This window comes from Macaca mulatta, chromosome 10 (genome assembly GCF_049350105.2).
Source record: "Macaca mulatta isolate MMU2019108-1 chromosome 10, T2T-MMU8v2.0, whole genome shotgun sequence".
Taxonomy (NCBI): domain Eukaryota; kingdom Metazoa; phylum Chordata; class Mammalia; order Primates; family Cercopithecidae; genus Macaca; species Macaca mulatta.
The window spans coordinates 20,840,174-20,857,452 of NC_133415.1; the positions used below are offsets into that span (position 1 = coordinate 20,840,174).

General features: G+C 47.4%; 1 protein-coding gene and 2 long non-coding RNA genes across 3 annotated transcripts in view; 1 reads left to right on the plus strand and 2 right to left on the minus strand.

Annotated features, from left to right (window-relative positions):
* OSBP2 (oxysterol binding protein 2) overlaps window positions 1–423 on the minus strand; it is a 221,185-nt gene extending 220,762 nt beyond the window's left edge. The window contains exon 1 of the mRNA XM_028827841.2: window positions 107–423. The gene's annotated coding sequence lies outside the window, so the exon portion shown is untranslated. The remainder of the gene's footprint in view (window positions 1–106) is intronic.
* On the plus strand, window positions 215–16,528 carry LOC144331791 (uncharacterized). Its single transcript, XR_013399290.1, has 4 exons — window positions 215–1,168; window positions 9,654–9,770; window positions 13,742–13,854; window positions 16,045–16,528. It is a non-coding gene; the product is annotated as an uncharacterized LOC144331791 (long non-coding RNA).
* Window positions 585–2,078, minus strand: LOC144331812 (uncharacterized). Its single transcript, XR_013399316.1, has 2 exons — window positions 1,848–2,078; window positions 585–1,495 (listed from the first exon to the last, which is right to left on the minus strand). It is a non-coding gene; the product is annotated as an uncharacterized LOC144331812 (long non-coding RNA).
* Window positions 16,529–17,279: the final 751 nt, after the last annotated feature.

The window sequence follows — 17,279 nt, forward strand, 5'->3', positions numbered from 1 at the left end:
CTTAATACAAGAAACATCTCAAAGTGGGGTTCTTAACTTGGACCTCCTGGGATTCCTGGGTAGGCTGGCAGTCTGTGAGGCTTCCGCAGTAGTTGTGGAGGTTTACCTGTTTGTGCCTTTTTCCAGAGTAGGTCCATAATTTTCATGGGATTCCCAAAGGAGGCTGTGACCCCAGAATGGTTAAAACATCAGCGAATTTCGCCCCACCCCACGCCTTTTTTTTTTTTTTTTTTTTTTTTTGAGACTGAGTCTCACTCAGTAGCCCAGGCTGGAATGCAGTGGCGTGATCTTGGTTCACTGTAGCCTCTTCTTCCCAGGTTCAAGTGATTCTCCTGCCTCGGCCTCCCTAGTAGCTGGGATTCAAGGGCCCGCACAACGCCCGGCTAATTTTTGTATTTTTAGTAGAAACCGGGTTTCACCATGTTGGTTAGGCTGGTCTTCAACTCCTGGCCTCAGGTGATCCTCCCGCCTCAGCCTCCCAAAGTGCTAGGATTACAGGCGTGAGGCACTGTGCCCTGCCATCAGTGATTTTTTTTCTGAAGAATCTATTCGGCCGGCGGGCGCGGTGGCTCAGGCCTGTAATCCCAGCACTTTGGGAGGCCGAGGAGGGCAGATCACAAGGTCTGGAGATCGAGACCATCCTGGCTAACACGGTGAAACCCTGTCTGAAGTTTATGGTTACTACAAATAATCAGAAATACAAATGGAAAGACTGAATATTGGGTTTCTGTCCAGACCTTTCCAGCTTAGACCTCTCTGCAGACTCCCCTTAGTTCATCATCATGTCTTACTCTCCCCTTACCCACCTATCCTTTCCTGATCTTTGCTTGTGACAAGATGACCTGTGTAAGGACTGCCTCCTACGTGAAGTGGTCCCCAGAAGGAAGCGGATTGGAAGGTCCTAGAAATAGGAGGTGTAGACATGCACTGAACAGGAGCCCCTGGCATCTTTGCTGGTGACTTTGAGACCTTCCTCAGGCACTTGTCTTTGAATGGTGGTCTTATCTGCAATTTTGGTGTGAGCTCTGGAGTGCAGAGAACCGCCCATCTTGGTCTATCCCGTATGTATGACGGTGACCCTCAAACTTCAGTGTGCTGAGTCACCCCAAGGAAAAGTGATTGCCTCTGGAGTACAGTGGGGGACAGAACTGGACAACTGAGAAATGAGGTGGAATGCTTGCTTTTCACTTACGCTTTGAACCTTTTGTATGTTTTACTGTGTATGTTTCACTGTGTGTATGTTTCACCTATTCAAAATAATGATAATAATTGTTAAAATCACCCTAGAGAGGTTTATTAGAAATTCGCTTTTCCAGGGCTGGGCACGGTGGCTCATGCCTATAATCCCAGCACTTTGGGAGGCCGAGGTGGCAGATCATGAGGTCAGGAGTTCGAGACCAGTCTGGCCAACATAATGAAACCCTGTCTCTACTAAAAATACAGAAAATTAGCTGGGTGTGGTGGTGTGTGCCTGTAATCCCAGCTACTTGGGAGGCTGAGGCAGGAGAATCACATGAACCCAGGAGGCAGAGGTTGCAGTGAGCGGAGATCACAACATTGCACTCCAGCCTGGGCAACAGTGCGAAACTCCATCTTAGTAAAAAACAAAAGAAAAAGAAATTCGCTTTTCCATCCCCAGTAAATCAGAGGTGGAATCCAGGAACATGCTTTTTTTTCTTTCTTTCTTTCTTTCTTTTTCTTTTCTTGAGACAGTGTCTACCTCTGTCACCTAGTCTGGAGTGCAGTGGTGCAATCATGGCTCACTGCAGCCTTGACATTCAGGGGTCAAGTGGTCCTCCCACCTCAGCCTCCAGACTAGGTGGGACTACAGGCATGTGCCACCACACCCGGCTAATTAAAAAAAAAAAATTTGTAGAGATGGAGTCTCCCTATGTTGCCCAGACTGGTCTCGAACTCCTGGGCTCAGGGAATCCTCCTGTCTTGGCCTCCCAAGGTGTTGGGATTACAGGCATGAGCCACCTCCTCCAGCCAGGAACATGCATTTTATTATTTATTTATTCATTTATTTTGAGATGGAGTCTTGCTCTGTTGTCCAGGCTGGTGAGCAGTGGTGCGATCTCGGCTCACTACAACCTCTGCCTCCTGGGTTCAAGTGATTCTCGTGCCTCAGCCTCCCAAGTAGCTGGGATTACAGGCATGCACCCTCAGGCCCAGATAATTTTTGTATTTTTAGTAGAAATGGGTTTTTGCCATGTTGGCCAGGCTAGTCTCGAACTCCTGACCTCAGGTGATCCACCTGCCTTGGCCTCCCAAAGTGTTAGGATTACAGGTATGAGGTACCACGCCTGGCTGGGAACATGCATTTTAATGATTTCCCAGAGGTTTTGCATGTGGGTGGATCATGGAGCACATTTTGGTGGACAGTGATGTAGAGGGAACATCTAGGGCTTTGTGAGTCAGACCCACTAAAGAAATCCCAGTTCGGCCACTCCCTTGCTGTGGGTCCTTCAGTGACCCCGCTGAGCTTCCACTTGCTCATCTGTAAAATGAGGATAATAACAACTACCTCTCAGGTTGTAATGAAATCATGTGTATAAAGCATATTTGACATAGTAAGTTCTCAGTAAATATTCTCTAGTTATGTACTAGAGGGTTCTCTATGAAATATTTGGTGAAATGAACTAAACAGAGGCCAGAGCAGAAGATCAGTACAAGGTTGACAAGCTTGGGAAATAACCACAATGGGCAAAGCTCAGTGCCTGCTATGTATGCATCAGATGTGTCTGCAACCCTTAAGGAAGGAAGCTGTCTAGTAAACAAATACTTAAGGATATGTTTTGACTGCTGCAATAAATTGCTAAGCTTTCAAAGATGACAGGGCCTGCCATCTTTTTTAGTTCTGCCAGAGCGAGTGAAGAAGGAGTCACAGAAGGGACAACATTTGCACTGAGTCCAAGGGATAAGGAGTGAAAGGGCATTCAAGGTGAAGGAACCAGCGTACTGTAAGTCCTATGTTGGGAAAGAACAGCTTGTCTGGGAAGTGATAAATAGCTCATCATATTTGGAAGAGTAAGACGGGAGATGAGTGGGCACCACACTGCGAGGAATGCTCTTTAGCCTGCAGAAAGAAGGACTCCTGGGGACAAAGGAGATTTTTAAAATTTTATTTATATATGCATTTATTTGTGTATTTGCTCTGTCACCCAGATTGGAGTGCAGTGGCCCGATCTCGGCTCACTGCAACCTCTGCCTCCCGGGTTCGAGCAATTCTCCTGCCTCAGCCTCCCGAGTAGCTGGGATTACAGGTGTACACCACTGCACCTGGCTAATTTTTTGTATTTTTAGTAGAGATGGGGTTTCACCATGTTGGCCAGGCTGGTCTTGAACTCCTGACCTCAGGTAATCCACTCACCTTGGCCTCCTAAAGTGCTAGGATTATAGGCTTGAGCCACTGCGCCCAGCCCAAAGGAGATTTTTTTTACCAACTACAAGTCCAGGGCAGGAAATATGCAAGATGAGCCTGCCTGGGACATTTTGTCATGCCAGAAAGTGAAAAGGCTATTCAACACCACTGTTGTGTCAAAAGCACTCAGGGGCCAACTTAAAGGGGCTCGCAGTGGCCAAGGTGGAAGAATACGAGCAAAAAGAATAATGATTGCAATGGGCTGAAACATCAACTATATTAAAATCCATAAATTAAATGCATAAATTCCTAAAGTTACACACACACACAAAAACCCCACTAAAACAAAAACCCACCTATTGGTCATATGTGGGGGTTACCACAGTACCAATTGATTATTCTGAAAATTGATAAAGGGAAAGAATTAAGTCTGTATCCTATCCTTGTTTTACAAACTATCTCATAGTAACAAAGAGTTCATGAAGGAAAAATGTGTATAGAAGAATTAGCTAGACCAGGTGCAGTGACTCATGCCTGTAATCTCAACACTGGGAGGCCAAGGCAGCTGGATCCCTTGAGCCTAGGAGTTTGAAACCAGCCTGGGCAACACAGTGACAACCCATCTCTACAAAGGAAAAAATAAATAAATAATTAGCTAATAAATGCAGAAGGAGGCCAGGTGCAGTGGCTCATGCCTGTAATCCCACCACTTTGGGAGGCCAAGGCAGGTGAATTGCTTGAGTCCAGGCATTTGAGACCAGCCTGAGCAACATAGTGAAACCCCATCTCTACAAAAAATACCAAAATTAGCTGGGCATGGTGGTGTGTGCCTGTGGTCCCAGCTACTCAGGAGGCTAAAGTGAGAGGATCACGTGAGCCTGGAAGGTGGAGGTTGCAGTGAGCTAAGATCATGCCATTGCACTCCAGCCTGGGTGGCAGATCAAGGCCCTGTCTCAAAAAATAATAATAATAAATAAAAATAATAAATGCGGAAGGAATTAAAGAACTAGAAAAAAATGATATTTGCCAACTCCTGATGAAATACTGTGATGGACCAAATAATCACCGATAGTTACTAAGTAATGGGGTTGATGGGGAACTTCATAAAGGATCAGGCTGACATCAGCTGATTCTACCTGTTGATCTTAGCATCACCAAAAGTACAACAGGATATTGTGTGCCTCCCCATTTGACCAAGTAGGAAAAACAGCACCACCTATGATTACTTTTATGCCACCTCCCTCCTTTCAAAAAAACTAAATCTGTTTAGTTTTTAGTTTGAACAGTACTTTTAAAATGCAGGAGACAGAGGGACATGCTAAATGACCCAAGGAGTCAATCAGTCAAATCCGAAAATAGAAAAATCTACATCCTAACGACAAGCTTTATTCAATAAATGCATGGCCTAGGAAAAGGAAGTGAATTGGAAAATGTTATCACCAGATACAGTGTGTGAACTTTATTTTAATCCTAATTCAAACAAACCATTAAAAAAAAATACTGCTGGGCATGGTGGCCCATACCTGTAATCCTGGCACTTCAGAAGGCTGAAGCAGGTGGATCACCTGAGGTCAGGAGTTCGAGACCAGCCTGGTCAACATGGCAAAACCTTGTCTCCACTAAAAATACAAAAATTAGCCTAGCGTGGTGGCACATGCCTGTAATCCCAGCTACTTGGGAGGCTGAGGCAGGAGAATCACTTGAACCCAGGAGGTGGAGGTTACAGTGAGCCAAGATTGCACCACTGCACTCCAGCCTGGGCAATAAGAGTGAAACTTCATCTAAAAAAAAAAGGCTGGGTATGTTGGCTCACACCTGTAATCCCAACACTTTGGGAGGCCAAGGCGGGTGAATCACCTGAGGTTGGGAGTTCAAGACCAGCCTGACCAACATGGAGAAATCCCATCTCTACTAAAAATACAAAAAATTAGCTGGGCATAGTGGTGCATGCCTGTAATCCCAGCTACTTGGGAGGCCGAGGCAAGAGAATCGCTTCAACCCGGGAGGCAGAGGTTGCGATCAGCCGAGATCGTGCCATTGCACTCCAGCCTGGGCAACAAGAGTGAAACTCCGTCTCAAAAATAATAATAATAAATAATAATAATCCATCTTGGGGACAATTGGGGAATATGGAACATAGATCGTGTTTTAGAAAACACTGATCTGTGGACTAAATGTTGTCCCCTGAAAATCGGTATGTTGAAGCCCTAACCCCCAGTGTGACTGTATTTGGAATAAGGAAGTTAATTAAGGTTAAATGAGGCTATGGAGTAGGGCCCTAATCCAATAGGATTCATGTCCTTATTAAAAGAAACACCATTGTTTCCTGTTATTTCAGTGTTAGAACAAAATAAAAAGAGGCCAGGCGCAGTGGCTCACACCTGTAATCCCAGCACTTTGGGAGGCTGAGGCAAGCAGATCACTTGAGGTCAGGACTTTGAGACCAGCCTGGCCGACAAGGCAAGACCCCCATCTCTACTAAAATACAAAAATTAGCCTGGCATGGTGGTGTGTGCCTGTAATCCCAGCTACTTGGGAGGCTGAGGCAGGAGAATCGCTTGAACCAGGGGGGCGGAAGTTGCAGTGAGCTGAGATCACGCCACTGCACTCCAGCCCAGGCGACAGAGAGAGACTCCTTCTCATTAAAAAAAAAAAAAAAAAAAAGATGGCCTGGTGCGGTGGCTCACGCCTGTAATCTCAGGACTTTGGGAGGCCAAGGCTGGCGGATCATAAGGTCAGGAGATCAAGACCATCCTGGCTAACATGGTGAAACCCTGTCTCTACTAAAAATACAAAAAATTAACCGGGCATGGTGGCAGGCGCCTGTAGTCCCAGCTACTCGGGAGGCTGAGGCAGGAGAATGGCGTGAACCCAGGAGGCGGAGCCTGCGGTTAGCCGAGCCAGCCTGGGCGACAGAGTGAGACTCCATCTCAGAAAAAAAAAAAAAAAAAGAAAAGATAAAAAAAAGGCCTGGTGCAGTGGCTCACACCTGTAATCCCAGCACTTTGGGAGGCCGAGGCGGGTGGATCACCTGAGGTCAAGAGTTTCAGACCAGCCTGGCCAACATGTCGAAACCCTGTCTCTACTAAAAATAGAAAAATTAGCTGGGGGTGGAGGCATGCGCCTGCAGTCCCAGCTACTCAGGTGACTGAGGCAGGAGAATTGTTTGAACCCGGGAGGCAGAGGTTGTAGTGAGCCGAGATAGTGCCACTGCACTCCAGCCTGGGAGACAGAGCGAGACTCCGTCTGAAAAAGAAAAAAAAAGAAGAAACACCACAGAGCTTGCTCTCTCTCTTCATCCCCAAGTGAGGACACAGCAAGAAGGCAGCCATCTGCAAGCCAGGAATAGAGACCTCGCCAGAAACTAAACAGGCTAGGCCCTTGCCCTTGGACTTCTGACCTCCAGAACTGCAAGAAATAAATTTCTCAGTCTATGTCAGTAAGTCTACAGTATATCATAATAGTCTCCCAGTCTATGGTACCGTCACATACACATGACATTTCAGTCAACCACAGACCAAAGATTTGACAGTGGTCTCATAAGATTATAATACTGTGTTTTTACTGCACCTTTTCCATCTATAGATATGTTTAGATACACAAATACCTACCTTTGTATTACATTTGCCTACAGTATTCAGTACAGTAACTTTCCATACAGGTTTGTAACCTAGGAGCAATAGACTACATCATATAGCTTCGGAGTGTAGTAGGCTATCCCATCTAGGTTTGTGTAAGTACAACAGGTCATCAAATCACATCATTTTGTTTAACATCCTTTTGTTATAATGTTGATGAGAAGCCGGGCGTGGTGGCTCACGCCTGTAATCCCAGCACTTTGGGAGGCCGAGGTGGGCAGATCACCTGAGGTCACGAGTTCAAGAACAGCCTGGCCAACATGGTGAAATCTGCTCTCTTCTAAAAATACAAAAATTAGCCAGGTGTGGTGGCATGTGCTTGTAATTCCAGCTGCTTGGGAAGCTGAGACACTAGAATCACTTGAACCTGTAAGGCAGAGGTTGCAGTGAGCTGAACCACGCCCCTGTACTCCAGCCTTGGTGATAGAGTAAGACTCTGTCTCAAAAAATAATAGTAATATTAATAATAATGTTGATGAGAAAAAAAATCAATTCCTAACAGGGAGCCACTGTCTGTGTGGAGTTTGCGTGTTCTCCCCAGGTCTATGTGGGTTTTCTCCAGGTAATCTGCTTTCTTCCCACATCCCAAAGACATGTGTGTTAGGTTCACTGGTGTGTCTAAATGGTCCCAGTCTGAGTGAATGTGAATATGTGTGCCCTGCCATGGAATGGCATCTTGTCCATGTTTGGCTCCTGCCTTGTGCCCTGAGCTGCTGGGATAGGCTCTGGCCACTCACAAACCTCAACTGGAATAAGCAGGTAAATAATTACCTTACTTGTTTTTTATTCATGTTTCTTAAGCATATATATAGCTCACATTTATTTTAATATTTAATATTAGAAGTGTTTTGGATCTTTATTTAGATGTTTGGTGATATTTTTGTGGCAAGAAATATGTAGTAAGAACTTAGCCCTTGTTTATATCAATTAGCCTATGGCAAAATTGGTTTTATTATACACTGTTTTGTTTAAAGGTGAAGTTTCCGGGCCGGGCCAACATGGTAAACAGCCTGGCCAACATAATGAAACCCTGTCTCTACTAAAAATACAAAACTTAGCCAGGTGTGATGGCATACACCTGTAGTCCCAGCTACTTGGGAGGCTGCGGTGAGAAGATCACTTGAACGTGGGAGGCAGAGGTTGCAGTGAGCTGAGGTCCCACCACTGCACTCCAGCCTGGGTGACAGAGCAAGACTCGGTCTCAAAAATAAACAAACAACAAGAAAAAAGAGAAAATTAGTGTCCAGGCTAGGTGGCTCACACCTGTAATCCCTGTACTTTGGGAAGCTGAGGCGGGTGGATCACCTGAGATCAGGAGTTTGAGACCAGCCTGGCCAACATGATGAAACCCCCTCTCTACTAAAAATACAAAAAATTAGCTGCCTGTGGTGGTGCACGCCTGTAATCCCAGCTACTCAGGAGGCTGAGGAGAATCACTTGAACCCAGGTGGTGGAGGTTACAGTGAGCCAAGATTGTGCCACTGCACTCCAGCCTGGGCAACAAGAGCAAAACTCCATCTCAAAAAAAAAAAAGAAAATTACTATAAAATGCTTCTGTTTTACAAATGAAGGCCTTTTATATACATCACCTCCCACCCATAAAACAACCCTGTAAGATTGGTTTCATAACCCCTATGTTTATGCAAGAAGAAATCAAGGCTCACAAAGCTAAAGAGGCCTGCCCAGACACACACATACACACTGGCAAATGGGGAGCCAAGATTCAAACAGAAGGTTCTCTAGTCCCAAAACCTGCTCGCCTCTGCAGTAAAAGAATCTAGACCTAAGCCTCCAACCCCAAGGTGCCTGCCCACCCAAAACAAACCCTGCCAGACTGTCCCTGAGAGGCTCAGGAGAAGGAAAAGCTAAAAGATGGCAAGGAGCAAAGTCCCCTTGGGCTGGAAGGCTCTGGAGTAGCTGATGATCCTTGTTTTGGAGAACTGCTCACAGCCATCACTTCCACCTGAGGTTAGCCTTGTGAGATGTCTAATACCACTGTCCCCCTCTGCCCGAGTCCAAGGTCACATCACTGACTGGATAAAAACTCACGTCTCCCAGCTGCCATCCAGTCCTCATTCCAAAATCCAGACAGGTTCTCTTACGAGCTTGTGGCCACAGATATAAAAGTAGATGCTGGGCCGGGCGCGGTGGCTCAAGCCTGTAATCCCAGCACTTGGGAGGCCGAGACGGGCGGATCACGAGGTCAGGAGATCGAGACCATCCTGGCTAACACCGTGAAACCCCGTCTCTACTAAAAATACAAAAAACTAGCCGGGCGAGGTGGCGGGCGCCTGTAGTCCCAGCTACTCCGGAGGCTGAGGCAGGAGAATGGCCTAAACCCGGGAGGCGGAGCTTGCAGTGAGCTGAGATCCGGCCACTGCACTCCAGCCCGGGCTACAGAGCAAGACTCCGTCTCAAAAAAAAAAAAAAAAAAAAAAAAAAAAGTAGATGCTGGTGTGTGTCTCATTTTATCCAGGAAAGGTCTGGGGTGACTTGAGCCATACCCCACTTCAGAACTGGCCCTAAGTGGGAGTCAGGGCAGCATGTAGCTAAAGGCACAAGTCTGGAAGTTTCAAATCCCAGGTCTGCCATTTTCTGGCTATAGGCTGGAAAAAATCCTTTAATTTATTTTTTTTTTTTTTTTGAGACAGAGTCTTGCTCTGTTGCCAGGTTGGAGAGCAGTGGTGTGATCTCAGCTCACTGCAGCCTCCGCCTGCCAGGTTCAAGCAATCCTCCTGCTTCAGCCTCCCAAGTAGCTGGGACTACAGGTACACACCACCATGCCCACCTAATTTTTTGTATTTTTAGTAGGGATGGGGTTTCGCTATGTTGGCCAGGATGGTCTTGATGGTCTTGATGTCTTGACTTTGTGATCTGCCTGCCTCAGCCTCCGAAAGTGCTGGGATTACAGGCATGAGCCACCGCACCCAGCCTAATTTAACTTTATTTATTTATTTATTTATTTATTTAAGACAAAGTCTCACTCTGTAGCCCAGGCTGGAGTGCAGTGGCGTGATCTTGGCTCACTGCAACCTCCACTTCCCGGATTCAAGCAATTCTCCTGCCTCAGCCTCATGAGTAGCTGGGACTACAGGTACGTGCCACTATGCTCAGCTAATTTTTTGTTTTTTTGTTTTTTTGAGACGGAGTCTCGCTCTGTCGCCCAGGCTGGAGTGCAGTGGCTGGATCTCGCCTCACTGCAAGCTCCGCCTCCCGCCTCCTGGGTTCACACCATTCTCCTGCCTCAGCCTCCCTTGTAGCTGGGACTACAGGCGCCCGCCACCTCACCCGGCTAGTTTTTTGTATTTTTTAGTAGAGACGGGGTTTCACCGTGTTAGCCAGGATGGTCTTGATCTCCTGACCTCGTGATCCACCCGTCTCGGCCTCCCAAAGTGCTGGGATTACAGGCTTGAGCCACCGCGCCCGGCCAATTTTTTGTATTTTTAGTAGAGACGGGTTTTCACCGTGTTAGCCAGGATGGTCTCGATCTCCTGACCTCGTGATCCGCCTGCCTCGGCCTCCCAAAGTGCTGGGATCACAGGTATGAGCCAGCGCTCCCAGCCTATTTATTGTATTTTGAGACGGAGTCTTGCTCTGTTACCCAGGCTGGAGTGCAGGGGCTCAATCTTGGTTCACTGCAGCCTCTGTCTCCCGGGTTAAAAGCGATTCTTGTGCCTCAGGCTTCTGAGTAGCTGCGACTACAGGCACGCGCCATCATGCCCAGTTAATTAAAATCCTTCATTTTAGTTACCACTTCTTCCTGCCACCCTCCACCATGACCTATTGGCTTTGAACCCAAAGATTCCCTATCTTCTTTCAAGCCACTGGCTCCCAACTTCTCTGAACTCCACTGTAACAATGTTCTTGGCTGCTGTCTCCACCCATTTAATCCATTACACCAGCTCTCACCCTCTTTCCATATTCCAAGCACTTATTGTTTTGTTTTGTTTTTTTTTGAGATGGAGTCTCTCTGTCACCCAGGCTGGAATGCAGTGGCACGATCTCGGCTCACTGCAACCTCTGCCTCCCGGGTTCAAGCGATTCTCCTGCCTCAGCCTCCAGAGTAGCTGGGACTACAGGTGCAGGCCACCATGCCCGGTTAGTTTTTGTATTTTTGGTAAAGACAGGGTTCCACCCACACTGACCAGGCTGGTCTTGAACCCCTGACCTCAAGTGATCCGCCTGCCTTGGCCTCCCAAATTTTTTTTTTTTTTTTTTTTTGAGACGGAGTCTTGCTCTGTTGCCCAGGCTGGAGTGCAGTGGCCAGATCTTGACTCACTGCAAGCTCCGCCTCCCAGGTTTACGCCATTCTCCTGCCTCAGCTTCCCAAGTAGCTGGGACTACAGGCGCCCACCACCTCGCCTGGCTATTTTTTTTTTTTTTTGTATTTTTTAGTAGAGATGGGGTTTCACCGTGTTAGCCAGGATGGTCTCGATCTCCTGACCTCGTGATCCACCCGTCTCAGCCTCCCAAAGTGCTGGGATTACAGGCTTGAGCTACCGCGCCCGGCCCTTTTTTTTTTTTTTTTTTTTTTTTTTGAGACACAGTTTCGTTCTCGTTGCCCAGGCTAGAGTGCAATGGTGCGATTTCAGCTCACCACAACCTCCACCTCCCAGGTTCAAGTGACTCTCCTGCCTCAGCTTCCCTAGTAGCTGGGATTACAGGCATGTGCCACCACGCAGGGCTAATTTTTTATTTTTAGTAGAGACGGAGTTTCTCCATGTCAGTCAGGTTGGTCTCGAACTCCCAACCTTAGGTGATCTGCCCACCTCGGCCTCCCAAAGTGGTGGGATTACAGGCGTGAGCCACCGCGCCTGGCTTGGCCTCCCAAAATTCTAAGATTACAGGTGTGAGCCACTGCGCCTGGCCCAAGCACCTGCTGAAATCTCTCATCCATCAGTGACTCATCTTCATCTAAAATGAAACATTCCAACACGGAACTCCAAGCTTTCATTACTGTTTTCTTTTTCTCCAAAGCATTTGTCACCAATTTTTTTTTTTTTTTTTTTAAACGGAGTCTTGCTCTGTCACCCCGGCTGGAGTGCAATGGTACAATCTCAGCTCACTGCAACCTCCACCTCCCAGGTTCAAGAGATTCTCCTGTCTCAGCCTCCTGAGTAGCTGGGATTACAGGTGCGTGCCACCACGCCCAGCTCATTTTTGTATTTATAGCAGAGATGGGGTTTCACCATGTTGACCAGGCTGGTTTCAAACTCCTAACTTCAGGTGATCCATCCACCTTGGCCTCCCAAAGTGCTGGGATTACAGGCGTGAGCCACCGCACCCTGCCCCAAAGCATTTTCACCTTCTAAATGATTTATTTGGTTTATTTCTATCTTCTGTTATTAGAATGTAAGCTCCAGGATGGCAGGAATTTTTGTCAGATTTCTTTCACTGCTGTATCATCAGGTCCTAGAAGAAGACTTGGCATGTGACAGGAACTCAATGAATATTTGCTGAATAAAGTCTTTGTTCTAGTTCTCCTTGCAGTTGAGTGGTTAGTGGTTAGAGGGCCATTGCACTCCAGCCTGGGTGACAAAGCGAGACTCCGTCTCAAATAAATAAATAAATAAAAATAAAGTTTTGCATATAATTTATGAAGCCCATAAAGGGCATCTTAAGGGCCTGTGCTCTTAGAACATTTCTGGAAGGACACACAGAAATGGTTATTGCGGTGGCCTTGGAGAGGACGAGGGGAGTTTTCCTTTATTAAATACTCTTTACACTGAATTTTATTTTTTTTAATTTTTTAGAGACGGAGTCTCACTCTGTTGCCCAGGCTGGAGTACAGTGGCATGATCTCGGCTCACTGCAACCTCCGCCTCCTGGGTTCAAGCGATTATCCTGCCTTAGCCTCCTGAGTAGCTGGAATTACAGGCACCCACCAGCATGCCCGGCTAATTTTTTGTATTTTTAGTAGAGATGGGGTTTTGCCATGTTTGCCAGGCAGGTCTCAAACTCCTGACCTCAAGTGATCCACCCGCCTCGGCCTCCCGAAGTGCTGGAATTACAGGTGTGAACCACCGTGCACGGCCAACTAACCAGTTTTAAAAACTTTAAAATTGGCCAAGGGAAGTGGCCCACACCTGTAATCCCAGCACTTTGGCAGGCCAAGGCGGGTGGATTACCTGAGGTCAGGAGTTTGAGACCAGCCTGGCTAACATGGCAAAACCCCATCTCTACTAAAAACTACAAAAATTAGCCAGGTGTGGTGGTGGGTGCCTGTAATCCCAAGCGATTCAGGAGGCTGAGGCAGGAGTATCGCTTGAACCCAGGAGGTGGAAGTTGCAGTGAGCCGAGATCGTGCCACTGCACTCCAGCCTGGGCAACAAAAGCAACACTCCGTCTCAAAAATAAAAAACAAAACCAAAAAACTAGTTCATTTTTTGTTCGTTTGTTTTGAGATGGAGTCTCGCTCTGTTGCCCAGGCTGGAGCGCAGTGGTGTGATCTCGGCTCACTGTAAGCTCTGCCTCTCAGGTTCATGCCATTCTCCTGCCTCAGCCTCCCAAGTAGCTGGGACTATAGGTGCCCACCACCACGCCAGACTAATTTTTTTTGTATTTTTAGTAGAGACGGGGTTTCACCATGTTAGCCAGGATGGTCTCGATCTCCTGACCTCGTGATCCGCCCGCCTTGGCCTCCCAAAGTGCTGGGATTACAGGCGTGAGCCTAGTTAATTATTTTAAAGGAAGTGCTGTTCTAACACTTTGGTTTTTGTTTCGTTTTGTTTTTTTTGAGATGGAGTCTCGCTCTGTCACCCAGGCTGAAGTACAGTAGTTCAATCTGTAACCTCTGCCTCACAGGTTCAAGCAATTCTCCTGCCTCAGCCTCCCGAGTAGCTGGAATTACAGGTATGCACCACTAGGCGTGGCTAATTTTATATTTTTAGTAGAGAGGGGGTTTCACTGTGTTAGCCAGGCTGGTCTCGAACTCCTGACCTCAGGTGATCTGCCCACCTAGGCCTCTCAAAGTGCTGGGATTATAGGCGTGAGCCACCACATCTGACCCTGTTCTAACACTTTGGAGTGATCACTAACTCACATGCCTTCAGGGACCAGAGAGAATACATGCACTTAGGTTTAGGAAGATGGCAGTGGTGGGAGCTCCAGCTAACTGCAGCTTGCATTCTACATCCAAAGTACTTAAATTCATCACCATGAGAAGCAGTGTTTGATCAAATCAATGCCCCACTATTGGCCCCAGGAGGACTAGTAATTAGCAACCTCTGCTTAGAGTGATAGTGACAGGTTTTATTTGAAAACCTTTCAGAGGAGTCAGTGATTCCTTAGTGAAGTATACAGAATCTCCAAAGCAATGTGGGATCAGGGGGACCACCATGGACATTACCTGAGAGCTCCAGAGAATATGGTTGGTTCCGCATAATGCAATTTTTACAAAGAAAGGGTTATCCATCCAAGCCTGTCTTTTCCTGATGTGTCCATCCCCTGCCTGGTGGAAGCTCCCTGTCTGATGGGAGATGGACAGAGTCTAGTCTAGGAAGGCAGAGCTCATGTCAGGGCAGGCCCCGAAGGGTCTGAGCTGACTTTCTCAGGTAGAAATGAGGGTAACTCTATATTCCTTGCACAGCAAACAGTAGAATCAAAAATTCTGAGGTGGGCCGAGCATAGTGGTGCACACCTGTATTCCCAGCACTTTGGGAGGCCCAGGCAGGAGGATTGCTTGAGGCCAGGAGTTCAAGACCAGCCTGGGCAACACGAGACCCCCATCTCAACAGGAAGTAAAAAAAAATTAGTGGGGCTTGGTGGCACATGCCTATAGTCCTAGCTACTCAGGAGGCTGAAGTGGAAGGGTCACTTGAGGCCAGGAGTTCAAGACTGTGGTGAGCTATGATCATGCCAGTGTACTCCAGCCTGGGCTATGGAAGGAAGGGGAGGGAAGTGGAGGGGATGAGGGAGGGATGGGGATAGAGGGAGGGATGGGGGTAAAGGAAGGAGGGAAGAAAGAATGGAAGAAAGGAAGAACAGAAGCAAGAAAGGAAGGAGGAGAGGGAGGGAGGGAGGGAGGGAGGGAGGAAGGGAGGAAGAAAGTTAGTTCCAAGGTGGAGAATCAAGGGGCCTGTTTGAAGAAGTGAGAGAAATCATGGGATCTGGCTCATGGGAAGAAGTATAGGAAATCAGGTTGGAAAGGCAGGTTCCAGGGGATCAGGCCCTCCCAGCCCTCTAATATGACAAAGCTAAGGAACAATTCTTCCTAGTGACCACTTCATTCTCGTGGAGCAAGTGCACTCAGCCCCCTAGAAGTACCTGAGGAGGGCTTGTTGGAGCCCCAGTGACCAACCATTGCTCCCAACCAGGTTCCCAACAGGCAGATGCTGGCTTGGGGTGCTCCAAGGCCCCCTGGAGGATATAGATCTGTCTCAACCCAATTTCTTCCTCCTAAGGGATTAACTGAATATGAGAGAAGAGAGCAGATCACCAATCCTCAGAAAAGGGATTTAAGGGCCAAGTGTGGTGGCTCATGCCTGTAATCCCAGCACTTTGGGAGGCTGAGGCAGGTGGATCACCTGAGATCAGGAGTTCAAGACCAGCCTAGCCAACATGGTGAAACCTCACCTCTACTAAAAATACAAAAAAAAAAAAATTAGCCAGGCGTGGTGATGGGCGCCTGTAGTGCCAACTACCCAGGAGGCTGAGGCAGGAGAATCGCTTGAACCTGGGAGAGGGAGGTTGCAGTGAGCCAAGATCGTGCCATTGCACTCCAGCCTGGACAACAAGAGCAAAATTTCGTCTCAAAAAAAGGGGGGGGATGCATGTTACCCAGGGTCTCAGAGCAAACTGAGGAGTCATAGAAACTGAACTCCCACCTCTAGATTCTTATTCCAAGGCCCACTCCCCAGCATCAGGCTGCCTCTTGAATTGTATGTGTCAACTCCAAGTACAGCACAACAATTACAGTTGCCAACACAACCCCCTTCCCGTTCACTGTGAGACACCAGGACTTGGGCTAGGTTCTTGTCAAGCTTACTGGGTTCTCAGAGCAAGTAGGTTTGGTTTTTGTTTCGTTTTGTTTTTTTGAAGTAGGTACTACAATTATTCCCAGTTTCCAGATGAGGAAGGTGAAGCTCCGTGGGGCAAAATGACTTTCTTGTGCAAGGCAGAGCTGAGATTCCAAACAGAGCCAGCCATCTGACCGCAGAGGCCATGCACATCACATAAAGGAAGCCTCACTGCAGCAGAGAGGGAAACACACAGCCTTCCAGGCCTATGGACAGCATTTCCAGAGGCCAAAGGATTGCACGGAGAAAATACTGTGCAAACCAGGTTTTCCCCATAAAGCCCAAAGGAGGCATCCTGCCTTCAGCCAGAGGTGTCAGACTCCAGCAGCCAGGGGTTTCACCTGATTCCTTTTCTTCCTACTCCACCACCACCCTCAAGACTATTCAAATACAAGCTCCATGGAAGCAGAGGATTTGAGTCAGTTTTGTTCACTGATGATTTCTAGCACCTACAAGAATGCCTGGTACATATGAGGAGCTATTAATAAATTAACACATGCTGGATTAAATGGAAGGTGAGTGTTTTTTAACCATAGGGAGATATTTTTTATTTTATTTTATTTTACTTATTTATTTATTTTTGAGATAGAGTTTTGCTCTCTCACCCAGGTTGAAGTGCAGTGGTTCAACCTTGGCTCACTGCAGCCTTGACCTCCTGGACTCAAGTGATCCTCCCACCTCAGCTTCCTGAGTAGCTGGGAGTACAGGCACATGCCACCACATCAGGCTGATTTTTCATTTTATTTTTTGTAGAGACAGGGTCTCGCTATGTTACCCAGGCTAGTCCCAAACTACTGGCCTCAAGTGATCCTCCCGCCTGGACCTCCCAAAGTGCTGGGATTACTGGCATGAAACACTGCGCCTGGCCAAGCTCCTGTACAGGGGAACTTCCATTAGCTGGGAGACCCAACGTGACCCAGTGGGGAGGTGCATTTGAATGACAGTGGCTTGGTGCAGAAGCTTTGAAAATGCTCCTGGATGAGCAGACCGGATAAGGAATACCACTGGGAATCACTTTGTAAAGTGATAAACACATTAGTTAAGTAAAACTCTCCCTGAGTGATCATTTTGGATGAGCCTGGATTTTCTGGCTTTGCTCAGAGCAGGATTTGTTCCTTTCCACTCAGCAGATGTTTGTGAAGCATTATGTGTGCAAAGCTCTGTGCCACATCTCAGGATCTGAGAAATGGAAGGAAGTGCAGAAACCACCCACCAGCCCCACTGTCCCTGAAGAGCAAGTGGGAGAGCTGAAGCCCAGAA